Source organism: Charadrius vociferus, unplaced genomic scaffold, assembly GCF_000708025.1.
Source record: "Charadrius vociferus isolate BGI_N301 unplaced genomic scaffold, ASM70802v2 scaffold321, whole genome shotgun sequence".
NCBI classification, from domain to species: Eukaryota; Metazoa; Chordata; class Aves; order Charadriiformes; family Charadriidae; genus Charadrius; species Charadrius vociferus.
In genome coordinates this window covers 1,655,203-1,670,317 of record NW_009646934.1, presented here as the reverse complement: position 1 = coordinate 1,670,317, position 15,115 = coordinate 1,655,203, and the positions used below count along the sequence as shown (strand labels likewise).

The window sequence follows — 15,115 nt, the reverse complement described above, 5'->3', positions numbered from 1 at the left end:
CCCGGTGTCCCCCTTCCTGGCCGCTCACACGCGTCGTTTGTTCTCTAGAGCAAGTGGTAAAAGTGTGGAATGTCATGGGCGTAGACTGAGGTTTCAGGTCTTGGTGAGATTCATGAGAAAGTCAAGTATTCTAGGAGATTAGGTTTTGGTTTGCTTTTTAAATAAAACTGTCTTTGAAGGTAACTTTAGAATAACCTGAGAAAGAAAGCTGCAGGTTCGTTGGAAATGGGCTTTATGATTGTTTGTACTGAAAGTAGTCCACTTCTACATGTTTTTTATAGTGGAATCCGAACATAGTCATTTTTTTTCCATTCAATAAATACCTTTGGGAGAATGAAACTTCAGAATCACATTTCTTCTCTCTGCAGCCATTGACTTTTCCTGTCCAAAATTTCCAGCGCTTGCTTTTGCAGTTGGATAACTATACAGTGTTTTGAACACATAGCAGAACATTTGTTGCTAACAGCTTTCTTCATCTCCGGTTGTAGGTGCGTGTGACTTCGGAGTAGCTGTGAGTATCCAACAGTTATCTTCCTCCCCTCGAGGAGGTTGATGATGGTGGTGGTAGGCAGCGTGGTTATTGCAAAGAGGTTCCTGGTGGATATGGATTGCAACGAGCCAAATATTCATACTTATGAAATCATGTAAATGTTCTGGAGAGACCCGCAACTGATTTCACAAAGCTCTGCTAAGGTACTTCCGGTCTCGCTGTACATTAAGTTCTCGCCGAGTCCATCTTATTTTATGTATGATCCAATTAACAAGCTGAATCTAGGTTGGAACAGGAGAAAGAACAGTATGTTAATCAAATACCCTTGTAATGACTGTGTTTTCATACGAACGACTTCTCTAAGGCGTGATCCAAGGCAAGGCACGCAGTACTGGCTTTTCCTGTCCTTCCCCAGCGCTGGGGTGCTTCCCTGTGCTCCACCTGCTCGTCACAAAAGGCTCTTGTAGGGATCTGAGAGATTACTCCTGGGAGCAAAAGAGATTGTCGCTGGGTTTTGGGCTGCTACATTTTCCATTCATGATGAAAATAGAAAAAATCTGCGTAAGTTAAGAGAGAGACGAAGGATATTGCAGGAGCATCTTCTCAGCCCAAGATGGGGACTTTATCTGCATTTATAAATATTGGCATTTCTCCTCTGAACATGACGTTTCCTAGCAATGCGGTTTTTTTCCTGAGAATAGTTATTTTCTACTTACAATAGATTGGCAGCCTTTGTTTGTATTGTTTAGGATCAATTGAGGAATTTTTCTAAATGTTATTTCGATTTGATGACTTTGTTCATCAGTGAATTATGAAAGCTCCGATTGTTTAGTGCACCAGAAGGCTACAATACATTACTGCCTCACACGCTCCCTTAACGCACGCACGTTGCGATGGCAGTAGTAATAGCACCATTAAAGAACAAAAGGTAGCAACACATAGTAGCTCTGTATCTGGCCAATCCCCTCAAATTACCATAAATATTTGAGCAATCTGAATAGTTTTGGACTCTGTAGTAAAGCTTTCCTGTTCTTATCTGGCACTGAAGGAATGTGGAATAAAGTATTCATTTAACCACGTATAAAAATATGTATGCTATGCAGTTATAATCATGTGTCATTAATCAGAAAATACTGCAGAAACTCTGACAAATTAAAAACACAAGGATGTGTCTGCAAGGGCTTTTTCAGTCATTAAAAAGCTGCTTCACCTCTCAGGCAAACTATTTAATGGCAACTTCTTGCTCAGTGTACTGACATCTTCAAAGGCTCTGACATCTGTCGGCCTTTGAACTACCATTAAAAAATATTATCCCATTTCCATTCTTTTATGCCCATTTTTTTAATTATAGCCCTTCTTTCAAGTTAGGAACATGGTTGGTTTAAATGATGCTGTCCTTTCGTTTTCAGCCACCCAGCTGCGGTTTGAATAAATTGATGTAGAATCAAAGGCGGGACTTTAAAGGGAAAAGGTTTGATGGACTTGGACTCCGAACCAGATGAGGTTTTATGATGAAAAGGGTTTAATCCCAGCACAGGCATCGCTTCTATCAGTCGAGCAGTACAAAGCGATTCATATATATAGGTTCACGAGAAATGATCTATTTTTTTTTTAAACAGCACAGATCTCTTCAGGACTTGCAAATGTGGCATTAGCTAATATTCAGAGAGCTGATTTCCTTTCATCCACCAGAAGCTTATGATTATAGTACAGTTCTCGAATTGGAAATGAGAGCTGCAACACAGATTTAAAGCTATGCTGTCTGATTTGTATTCAATATACATGTCACTGCGGGACAAGCTAGTCTAGGCCGAGCTGGTTCGATAAAGGGAAAAACAGTTTCAGCAGCTGAAATTTGGGAGGGGGGTATGCGGGGGAGGTACCAATTAATTCTTACCTGCTCTACCTGAGTATTGTGTCGGGTACTTAGTAGATTACTATTGTTTCTAAAGCGGTGCCAACAAACCCTTGTGATAACATTTCTCTGGCATCTTTTGCATCAGAGGCTGAGAGAAAATGCGCGACATTAATCAGTAATGGCTTCTAATGTAGTCATTTATATGGAAGGCAATGTTTGTTTTTCTGTGCGTGAGTTTCAAGGAGGTTTAGCAGAGACAGCCTTGCTCTTTCTTTATAGCAGCAGCCTTCATTAACGTGGTAATTAGGCATGCATATGGAGAAAACTGAAACCTCTCTCTCTACAAATGCGTCAGATGCCATTTGTCAGAAATACCATCTCATGGCAGCCAAAAAATAACCTCTCTGATAGTTCCCTGATCTTCGTGCTTCACGTTAGTAGAAATGCGGTAGATAGGCACGATCTCTTACTTTCACATAATCAGATCGTGTCCTTCAAACGGGTGATGCTCTCCAGAAAAGTAAAAGCAGTAGATTTCGAAAGTCTGCAAATACTGTCCTCTGAAAGGGCTGTGCTGCATTGTTGTGTGGGAAGGAGACCGCTGCCTTCCGTCCTCTGCCTCCAGCCAGCAGTGTCTCCTTCGAGCCTTCCCCACAGCCGTTGTTCCCCGCCCCAGAGGATTCCGTTTAGGAGTAATACATTGTTCCTCCTCTCTTCATGCAGTTTTTAAGTTGGGTTTTTTTGGGGGGTGGGTAAATATAAACGTGGACCTGTATAAATGGATATATTTAATGGGTTCTTTTATTTTACTGGTATTTCATAGAATTTGCGTGTTTAGTGTGTACTTTGATTTTACATTTTAGCTATATATTAATATTTATTCAAAGTACACTAGATTCAAAACAGTTGCATAAATAAGTCTGAAGAAATAATTGCCCCAGGCTGCCGTGGCCTATTTGTCATTCAGAAAACGAAAGTGGCATCCACTGAATTCAAGGACAAACTGAGAAGGATGAAAAGGATAGAGATCAATGCAAAGGTGCCGGAGGAAGATACTGAGCCAAAAATACTCTCGATTCCAAGAAAAGAGATATTTGCACACAGTTTTCGTTTAGTTTGTACAGATCATCCTGGGATTGATCTTGTCTTTCTGAACTGGCAGCTGTGGAGCATGATGCTTCCTAAAGGTCTCTGAACTCAGAGGAGCCGCTGTCGAGATGATGGGAACAGTGCAACCACCACTTGAGGATGAAGGTGCGGGAGGGGAGACGAGAAATGGTGTCAGCTGTGTGTGTGCGCATTAAAGACAGGATAGGTACCACCAGCTGATGCCTTTGACTCCAACCTAACACCTAGGGTAGAGTGAGGACTTCCTCCTCTAGGACTTTCATCCTCAAATGGAGGCGACACATTAATCTCTTTTGATGAGGACTGACACTAAAGATGGTCAACTAGAACGTGCTTCTTCCAATTAGGAGCTGATTTCAAGAAGGAGAAAGTCAAAAGCTGCATGTGTGTGTAATTCTCCATCTTATTTGTGTAAGCAGCTAACGTACAGATAAGAATTTACCACAACTCATTGACTAACAGAAATACTGCAACTGTTGTTACTGCCTTCCAGAAATTAGGGGGTTTTGGAAAGTTAGAATCTGATTATTTCTTTAACGTCTAAACCTGTAAGTGACAATTCTGATTTCTGAAGCTGCTGGATTTCAGGGTTTCTGCCCACACATATTGCCATTCATGAGACCGAGAATGAGGACGTTATGCTTGGTTAAAGACTGTCATCTTCACTATAGCAGCCTGACATCTAATGAGAGAGTCTCCTGGTGTATTAGGTTCTTTAGTAGGGCAGAACAGGACACACAGGCTAGTACATTTAAGTCATCTTTAGTCTTTGGCCCAGAGAATAACAGCGTTAGGTTCCATAGTTGTCTTGCTCTAATTATGCTGGAGTTTTGAAAAATTTATCTTTTTCACCTTGATTAACAGTCAGGGCAGAGCTTGGACAGTAGCATGAACTTCGAGTCTTCCTCAAGTCCCTCAAGTGCCTGTTGAGGACACGCTCATGGCAGATGACCCGAATGGGAGTTAGTGTCCGAAGTTTGCATTTCTACAAGTATTAACTTCAGAAGCTGAAGATGGGAGACATCTTAGGCATGAGCAGCTTATTACTTAGCTTTGTGTCTGCATCTTGTCGTGTGTTTGTCCTGCCAAGTTTAGCAATCGATGCCATCTCCATCAGTCGCCGTAAAACCCTTGCAGGTTGTGTGGGGTAAAATTTCTGGACTACTCAAAAGATGTATGTGTTTCGAGCAGTAATTTAAACGAATGCATGCAAAAGAGAAGTGTGTGATGCTTTTCAGGGCGGATTTTTTTGGGGGGAAGTGGAGTTGTTTTGTTTGTTGGATTTTATTTTATTTTTTTTTTTACTTACAGGGAAGTTTTTTCATTAGTTGACAGCACAAAGACGTTTTTCGTAGACAATATGGCCTGTACCTCTTCTGGGGACAAATTAGGAATTATAGTACGTTTAATTCTGCTGCCTCATAGAGATGAATGTCCGTAGTAATCCTTAATTCTGTAATACATCATGCCTGCATTTAAATCAGAGTTGTATGTTGTTCAGGAAGTGCTAATGCTTTTAAATTTAATATGTGGAAAATTTAAATGCAAATGTTTTCAAAAGCTTTGACTTAGGGGATGCTGGACACAGAAATACTCTGTCGGATTGACAGGTAGCTCTTCCCAGTCTGCTGCAGAGATCTTTAGCCTCCATTTCTGTATTCCATTGCGGGAAAGTCCTATCCTTCCTCAAATATCAGTAACTTTTCTTCAGTTTCAGAACACACTTTGCTCCAATCTTATTTCAGAACAAAATATATCTTTAAGATTAATCTGAAAGGCATATTTTCCTTTCACATCCTGAAAGACAGAAAATAAAGCTTTATATTTTTTCACAAAGGAAAACGGGGAAACTAAACGTGTTTGGTGTAATTTTCATCAATTGTCGCTTAGGGATAGCTTCTTGTGGTTTGTGCGATACAGCAAACCTGGTATTACATACAGATTTTTATATATGTATTTTTAGCCACTCTGTATTGTATCTATATTCTGCTCTCGCAAGTCATTTTAGGGGTTCACTGCATTAAGTAGGTATTTATGGCTCTTTTTCTTTTTCCTCCATCATATTTAAGTTACATTAGCGTAGGTATGTAGATTACTAGGGGCCGAGTTGAGTGTCTTCTTTAAATTTCTTAGCAAAAAGACAGAAGGAAATGAGCCCTCCACCTGGTCTTTTCCAGGTAGGTCTCTTAGTGGTCTTATTCAAATCATTTTGTACAAAGGAAAATACAAATGTAAATATTTCTTTCATCAGATAAGGAGAGGAAAAAGAAGGCTGGATGTTTTAATTTTCGACTCACTAATCTATTTCGAAGCAAAGATAGTAAATCAGGTAATAAGAAACTGTTCTGGATCTGTCTTCCAGGCAGGAGGGCCAAGTCTTTTCCAGGTCTTCGAACTGTTAAATGGAAAATTTATTTCCATTTCAACTTGGTAAGTAATCCTTTCACTCACCAGTGCACCATATTGTTTAGGTACACGGGTAGGTTTGAGGTTCTTCCATTTGACTAAAAATAATTTTCTTAGGAAGGCAGCGACAATAACCAACCTATATGAAGTTGTGCTTTCTAGCTGCTGTTAACTAATTAGAATCAAATGGACTTATGTAAATTAAGAAATCAAAATAAGCTCCGTTAATTTTAAGCTCTTTGTGGAGCTGTTCAAATGGATGTCTGATTTTCTTTCTTTTTCTTCCCCCGCTCCCCCCCCCTTTTTTTTAAAGCCCAGTAGTTTGTAGCTTAAGTGCCATTTACATTAACTGGGATTTAGGCAGCTAACTGGCTTCTTTAAAAGTTCAGATGTATTTCAGTGCCCTCCTTTTGGAAAAAAAAGATGAAAATTTGTGTTTTGCTTAATACCACGTCACAGCAGATCTTGAGAATTTGCTACCCCTTTCTCACATGTAGTCATAGACGTAGAAACAAGAATGGTGACAATATTTTCCATGTAACTTTTCCTCCTGGCATTTTGATGCTCGTGTCTTGCAGATTTCTTTTCAGCCTTCAGAAATATATGGCAAAGTTAGTGAACAGTCTGGGGTTTAGATTTCATTAATTTTATTGAAAATGGAGCTCAGCAGAAGGTAGCTTTTCTTGATTGTTCTTCATGAGTCAACACTTCCATCGTGTTTCAGGAAAATGCTTAAGCTGTAGAACAAGAGTAGGCAACATACAGCAAATGCATTACTAAGAAATAAAATTTAAAGAGTGTTGGACTTTTGGGGGGACTATATTAAGTGCAGGCGCAAAACATGAAGTTGACTGTGGTTTGAATATGATGAAAGAGGGATGTTTAGCCTCCAGCAGCAGGTAGGGTGGTGTTAAAGGTGCCCCCACCCCTAACTAACACCCTAGGAGATACAAAATAAGCAAGGTTGGTAGGAATATGCTTTTATCAGATTCATAAATGTTAGAAGTGTTTTTCAGAGCATACAAAGTGCTGAAACGGTCCAAGTAAAGAATTTTACAAAGGAGGTTTGATGTTTAAAAGCAGCTTAATGCTGTTAAAATTAATAGAATAAATGTGTAAGTTAGCAGCTCAACACCTCACTTTACAAGTCCTGGTGGATATTTTCAAAAGAGATGTCAGAGTTAAATTTGCAAAGGTGGGAAAAGCCGGGATTGTGTTGAGATGGAGTTGATAGACCTTTGCGTAAGCCCTGTAATACGGGGATTCAGATTTACACTGCCGAACAGCAGACATTTTACTGTTAGTACTATGGTTGCCATCTGCGCTGCTTTTACCGAAGTTTTTTTGACACTGAACATTCGTCTGTTTGGGTCTAGAGAACTGCCACTCTCTATGCGATGCAGTTGGTGAGCACAGCTTTGGTTCGCGTAACAGTTTTCCTCCAAGAGAATACCTCAACTTGATATTATACAGCCTGATTTATAAACTGTGAACGTTTGATTTAGGAATGAATTAATCCCTTTACTGAAATGTAGTCATCTATAGGATAAAGGTGCCTTCTAGTTAACAAGTTGGGCAATAGCACCACCGTTATGGAAAGAATTTTTTTCCCTCAAGGATGAGGACACTGAAGTATGCACAAAATACTATATGCGTGTAATAAAAGGCATCTCTCTGAGTACTGATGTTTTAGCTTTGCTGATATTTTAGTGTTTCCAGGGAGTACTACGCTAGTGATCAGGACTCCTTAGAATTACGGTGACACTCGTGGGGCTCCTGCGCTTCCGTGATTTCCTGCGGAAGAGCTTGCACAGCTTTTTGGAAAATTCGCTCAGCGCTCCTGGGCGGTGAGGCCGACCTGTTGGTCATTGAACCGTTGTTCATTTCCACTTCGTTTCACACCATTTCATTTATCTGCTCCCTTAATTACCATATTTATGGGCCTAGGTGTTCTTACCCAAAAGGCTTTTAAACTTGACAGTGTAATAGATTGTGCTGTGAAAGCTAAATAGCTGTTTATTACTTATCCCTGTTAATTTGCACTTTGCCACATCATTACCCATGTGATAATGTGCGTGACATTTGCAGAAGTAGTTTTGTTTGCAAGTCAAATCTATCTTTTTAAGGATTTGTAATATTGACAAATTGCTGATACCAGTCACAAGAAAAACTGGATAATAAATTCTTACCTATTTTAATTGAAATTGCTATGGCATAGAAAATATTTTTGATATATTTGGTTAAAATTGAGATAATTGACCTAATTACAAAGCTTTATTTAGAAGATGGCATCAAAAACTTGAGTTACTAAATTTTAATGACTCTTGCTAATTCAATATTTTTTTTTTTAAGTATCAGTTTAGCTTTGATATCTCTTCAGATTTAGATTGGAGCTTACAGGAAAAGATTCCCCTTTCAGCACTGCCATGTACCCTTTGCATCATTGTCATGTTGCAAAGGAGCCACAAACTTAGGTGCCAGCTGGCTGAGCTGGCCAGTTGACATTCATCTGGCATGGAGAAAAGCGGGTGTACTGGGACCAGTGAGGCCGGCTCAGTAGGATGCTTTGTGGGCAAAAAGATCAGAGAGCCGTTCAGGCTGTGCCTGGTGCTGGTGCTGCACTTGGTCGCCTCTGTTATCTCTTAAGGGTAAAAATCACAGGGATAGTTCCCTAAAACCGAATGAGATCAAGTGCGAGACCAATTGCTGTGACTTGCTGAAACTGCAACATTAAGATGCATTAGTATAAACCAATATTGTTTTAAACACAAATCAGCATTACTCATCTTTGAAGTTCTTACAGCTCTACGCTTTTCTTAGCTTAGACCTGCAAACAAACAACATTCGTTTACTTTTTTAGCATTCTTTTATGTTAGATGCATTCCGTATTTTTGTGATGGTAAAGAAGCTCGTATTATCTGTTTCTCAGCACTTTGTAAAGCTTTGTCTATTAACAAGAAAGGTAAAGTAGTTCAGATTCCCACTTTCAACGGATAGTCCTTTCTAAGGTATTTTACACTAAATATGTCACCAGTTGCTACATGACTGGGACGGGATACTTCATCCACCTCTTCTGGGATGTTGCACTGATCATGGGTAAAAAGGGAGTCATTGTCACCACTGAGTGCTTCTACTTTGTTCCTTATTTTCCTTTCCTCCTTCATCATCAAAGTGAGATGTGTTTTTACTACAGACTTCCTTTCCCTTGACTGGACTGATCTCCTTTCAAAAATAATCCTCTACCCAATAACAAATGTTATGTATAGCCCGTCCGTCTCTGTCACATCACACATAACAAGACACAAAGAAACAAATCTCCCTTTCAGAAGGGCTCAGCCGATGGTCTCGCAGAACGCGCTGTTCAAACACATGCGCTAATTTAATGTTCTTCCAGGTGAGAAAGCGCTGAGAAGGTGTTGGCGGGGGCAGAAGCTGCACAGTGGTGGTTCAATTCGGGCTCTTACTTAGGGGCTAATATTTTAGGTTATTGTCCTAGAAAGGATCATTGCGATCATGTAACCTAACAGTTCACATTTGAAATAAGTCCATGGAACTGCTCAGAGGTTTGGGGCGTTTTTGTAGCGGTTTTTGAAATGTTACACTCAAGCAAAATTTAACACAACCAATTGACACCCATGCAGTCATCTCCAGCTGAAGCCAAGTTCGCTCAGTGCAGAAAACTTTTGGAACTCAGTTTGAAGAGTTGTCATGATCCACTTGAGAAATGCAGCGGTCTTTAAAAGGGACACTTGTTTTTCATCAGGCTGAGTGTGCTCCGCAGTGAAGAGCAATGAAGGGTTATTGCAACTTCGTCTGCTGGGAGATGTTAGTCACTTACTGTAAAAACTGCTGAAGCAACACCTAAATGACTCTAGATCTGAGCCTCAGGGAATAAGTTAAGAGTGGATTTGATCTTAACTCTGCAGTGCCTTGTTTTCGTGAGTTTTCAGTGCCCTCAACGCTATTTGAAGCTAAATATGGTGATGGAGTGGATGTGGTTTGGTGTGTGATACATTGAGAGAGAGACAGTGAAGTCCATGTATTCCATCACTGTGAGTATAAAAGATGCAGTCACGCTCCAGCCTCTTCCTTAGAAACCGAGCCAAATCAATGCTTCATTTGTTGAAGTACGAGCTCCTGAAAAATAAAGGGAATGTTTATTTTTTTTAATTTTTTTTTTCTTTTAAATTAGACTGTAGTCATTCGGTCCATTTCTCATCTCTGTTGCATGTAACTGGAACAGAGTTTCAGACATCAGCAACAGATTTTAATTTAAACTTTTTGCCAGCTTTATATTTTCTTATGCAATTTACTTTTTAAAATTAAGAGCACGTGTTTTCCTTCCAAATAACATGCAGAACATTTATGGGCTTTTTAAATAGGCCAAAGTGAGTGAGCAACCTTCTTTCTTTCTTTCAAGTCTATTTTTTCCCTAAATTGCTGTGGGCTTATGACCCACCCTTTTTGTGAAACTATTTCAGCAGAGATATTCTTAGTTAGAATTCTAAGTTATTCCTTTGAAACAGAAATAGAAATCTGCATCTCAGCTAGCAGTTTCTTCAGCTATGGGATTTTCATACGTGCATACACATACATACAAGTGTGCCGTCTAAATTCATATGAAATCTCTACCCTGTCACACAGTGTACTTTACATATTTGTATTTTTGCTCCCTTTGGGATACTCTGTAAGTTAGTGGTTCCTTTCTGTTTGTTTTTCTTTATGAGGATTAATAGCCATTTTACAAAATGCTTTCTTGTTTGGAGCGTGGAGCTGTGGCATGGCCATCCTGTGGAATCGCTGTGAACTTCGGCCTTCTTTGGAGAAAAGATATAGATCTCTTTTATTTCCTTTACTTGTACCCATCCAACCAAAATAAAGACTATAACATTTTGATCCAATAAAAAAAAAAAGGCAGCAAGTAGCAATAAAATTTTGGACCTGTTATATAGTGTGAAGTCTTTATTTCTTATGTTCAAGCCTTATGTTTAGCATGAGAATAAGTTGCTCTGGTCGAGTGTTTAAGATGCGTATTTCTCACAGCAGCTCTTGTGCCCTGGTTATTGTTTGGACCCTGGAAACAATTTGTTAAGCTTGGTTCACAAACATCGATTTGAGCAGCTAGGAAAAGAATTTAAGAAACCAATACTGAGAAAGAGGATTCCGTTTTACAAACAAACCAAGCAAGCATCGTGCCTTCAGATCTCAGGCACGAGAAGGGCGATTTTGTAATCGCATCTTTTGTTTTTCCGCAGAATCATTAAGAAAAAGGCCGTTGCTCTTCAGTTTTATATTTCATGGATTTTTCACAACTTGAGAATGATGTCATCTTGGGGGTTTTGTTTCCTAATAGTACTTGCCTACAGTTAAGTCTAACAATAGTTTATTACACCTGGCACGTGGAATAGCAGCATCTTAGTGACGGGAAGTTTGGGATTCGTGTCCTTTAGCAGTTTGAAGATACCCATGGCACGCGAAGTTGTCTTGTGCGGCAAGTTGTTCGGTTGTAAGCTGCTTCTGCCACTGACTTTGTTTATGGGAAAAAATAATCTGGCTGTGAGAACTAGACTTATTTTAAAGTAATTGACAAGAACTGCGGCTGTGATCCTCAGCATAAGCTTTTTCCAGTCACTTTGGAGAGATTAGATGTCTCTTAACATCGTCTTACCAGCAGTGAAGTTGCTCCAAAAGGACTCCTTTAATCATATTAGTTTCGCTGCCATCACCCCGTCTTCAGATTCTTTCTTCTTTCCTAATAGAACCAAATCTGCTTTTGCCATCTATGAGGTCCACATTAATGCTCCTTTGCATATTAATTACTGGTACTTTACCTATAACATTCAGCCCACTGTCTTTTGGCTCCCCGGTTTTGAATCTGAGGGCTCGGAGCTGCTGCTTTTTCCATGTGGCAGCAGAAAACACTACATTGTGCTATTTTTCTAATGGCTTTGTGCAAGAATTATCGAATATAGAACAAAATAAAGCAGAAAGGCCTAACAGTTGAGTCAGGAAATCACCCAGTCCCTATTTTGGCTTGTAATACGATTTATGAATGAATTTTCCCCATGTTATAAGGAGTTAGCTTTGGCTCCTTATCCTAAATATGTTATCAGACTTTTTAGGAAACTTTTGAGCAACGTAACGTCTTAGTTGCACATATACAGGAAGAAAAAAATAAAGGAAGCTTTCTGTTTTAAAAAAGAAGGAAGGAAGGGGAAAAAAAAGGAAAGTGGTAGTGGAGGGAGAATGAGCTCTCAAAAAGAGCTCTCACAGATTAAAAGATAATTGTTACTATTCCAGGCAGGACATGCATTGGAACGGCTATTAAAAAACCCAAATGCTACTACTTATGTCAGTTTAGAACACAGACTGTGTCATCCTATAGAAATTGTAGCTCTGTAGCATTTCTTTGGTTAAGTAAAAGCCAGTTAGACTAACATTTTGTTATGATCTGGAGGTGAAATTATTTTCCAAAAGAATTATAAAAGTATAGTGTAGATCATAATTATACGCTAAAATGAACTTTGCATTTTAGGCTGTACAATTATATACTAAAATGTACTTTACATTTTTAGTCTGTATACAGATTTAAAAAATTAAACATGTGTAAAGGAAAAGATCAGGAAAGGAAGGAAAGGATCTAGCGCAGATTACACTATATGAAACACATGTTTGAGATAATGCTGATAGAGCTGAAGTATGTGGCCTGTGTTATACTTCTGTATACAAATGATGTGCTCATTCCATCTCTACGCATACACACACACAATTTTACCTTTGACATAGTAGGGAGTAATGCCAGTGAGTAATTAAGAAAGCATGGAAGCCCAAGTCAGTACTGTGACACGTTTCTGAGATGCTTAATATTATTTAGTACACGTTACAGCTGTGATAGTCGAAGGACACAACTGAAGGTTTGAGGGGAGACGACGTGTCTTTTATTACACCATATAGTTCAAATAGTTTGAAAAAAGAGGCAAACTTTCAAGCCTGGATTTTTCTCTCTCAGATCACAGTATTTATAACAATCTGTCTTGGGATATTAATGTACGAGGCGATGTTTCTGATAGTCATTCATTTCCCAGCTTTGGTCAGAAATGAATGTTTCTTTTTCAAAGATTTGTAGTAATGTGGTTTTCAGAGACTGCAAATAGATGGTTTAGCTGAATACAGACAGTATATTAAAAATGTCTAAAGATATAATAGTAGTTGGAGAGAGAGATCGGTTCAGAGCTCTAGAAGCAGTAACTGGTGTTCCAGGGAAAAGGGATCTTTAAATATACAGTAATTTTCATCAGGTTTCCTTATGAAACCTTTAATAAGCTTGAGCTGAGTCACCTACGTCTTTTTGGTAGAACATCAATTTCTCATGTCAGTATTATCACATCTTCCGTGAAAGAATTATAGGATCACAGAGTGGTTTGGGTTGGAAGGGACCTTGAAGACCATCCAGTGCCACCCCCTGCCCTGTACAGAGACACCTCCCCCCAGCCCAGGTTGCTCCAAGCCCCGTCCAACCTGGCCTTGAACACCTCCAGGGATGGGGCAGCCACAGCTTCTCGGGGCAACCTGCCCCAGGGGCTCACTGCCCTCAGGGTGAACAATTTCTTCCTGATACCTAATCTAGATGTCCCCTCTTCCAGTGTGAAGCCATTCCCCCTCGTCCTATCACTCCATGCCCTTGTAAAAAGTCCCTCCCCAGCTCTCCTGGAGCCCCTTTAGGGACTGGAAGGCCGCAATAAGGTTTCCCCGGAGCCTTCTCTTCTCCAGGCTGAACCCCCCCAACTCTCCCAGCCTGTCCTCCCAGCAGAGGGTCTCCTGCCCTCTGATTATCTTTGTGGCCTCCTCTGGCCCCGCTCCAACAGGTCCATGTCTCTCCTGTGTTGGGGGCTCCAGAGCTGGAGGCAGTACTCCAGGTTGGGTGTCACCAGAGTAGAGTAGAGAATTTCAGGGAACTGCACAGTTACTTGTGGAACAGGGAGAAAAAAGGGGGGAAATGAGGTTTTGAGTGAAAATGCTCATTTTCAGAATTATATTTCTGAATGAAGACACATATGTGCTTGCACCACCATACATTGCAGTATATAGGTAAGGACAACGGTTTTGTGTCACAGAAATAATGCTCCTGTATTTCCTTTAAGAAGCTACAGAAGAAATGCGGTTAGAAAAGTAACTGAAGGGAGTTATATGCGAGTGTAAATCTAAAGTAATAAATGTGTACTCTACAGCCACTGTAAAGTAGCAATGTGTATTCTGTATACTTCAGGAGTAACGCAGCTTTGCCGCGTGTAACCTCCATTCCGTACCCTTCCAAGTTCCCCGTGGAAGGCGGTGGGCTGTTCTGCTCCTGCTCCCTCATCCCCCGATGCCACTGCTGCGTCGCACAACATGTGTTGCTCCCCAGGACTGGAGGATGGTCTGTGATCGCACAAGAGAGCTGCGGATTTTGAAACCTGTTTTGCGTTTTAAAGGCTGTATGTCTTATCTATACTGTGCTTGCGGAGTCTGAAGGGTTCTCGCAGTGGCCCGTGTCCCGCTCTGGCCATGCTCTCGTTCCCTCATCTGGAGCAGGAGGTTTTTTGATACATTCCTGGTGCACATTAGCACATTATGGTGATCTACGGTCTATAATCTGTAGCAGTGATTGATAAATGGTTGGTGATACACTGATATCTCATTAGAAGGTGGCAGGTCATTTCTTAAGGAAAAAAAAAAAAAAGGCATGGACATTGGACTAGCAGAGTCTAGTTGGAGGTCAGTAACAAGTGGTGTTCCCCGGGGCTCAGTACTGGGTCCAGTCCTGTTCAATATATTCATCAATGACCTGGATGAAGGGATGGAGTATACCATCAACAAGTTTGCTGATGACACAAAACTGGGAAGGGTGGCTGACACGCCAGAAGGCTGTGCTGCCATTCAGTGTGACCTCGCCAGGCTGGTGAGTTGGGCAGAGAGAAATCTTACGAAGTTCGACGAGGGCAAGTGTAGGGTCCTGCACCTGGGGAACAACCCCATGCACCAGTACAGGTTTGGGGCTGACCTGCTGGAGAGCAGCTCTGTGGAAAGGGACCCGAGAGTCCTGGGGGACAACAGGATGACCATGAGCCAGCAATGTGCCCTGGTGGCCAAGAAGGCCAATGGCATCCTGGGGGGCATCAAGAATACCGTGGCCAGCAGGGCGAGGGAGGTCATCCTCCCCCTCTGCTCTGCCCTGGGGAGGCCACATCTGGAGT

General features: G+C 40.7%; 1 protein-coding gene across 1 annotated transcript in view; it reads left to right on the top strand.

The window, feature by feature from the left end:
* CEP112 (centrosomal protein 112kDa) overlaps positions 1 to 15,115 on the top strand; it is a 176,094-nt gene that overhangs the window by 95,521 nt on the left and 65,458 nt on the right. The window lies entirely within an intron of this gene.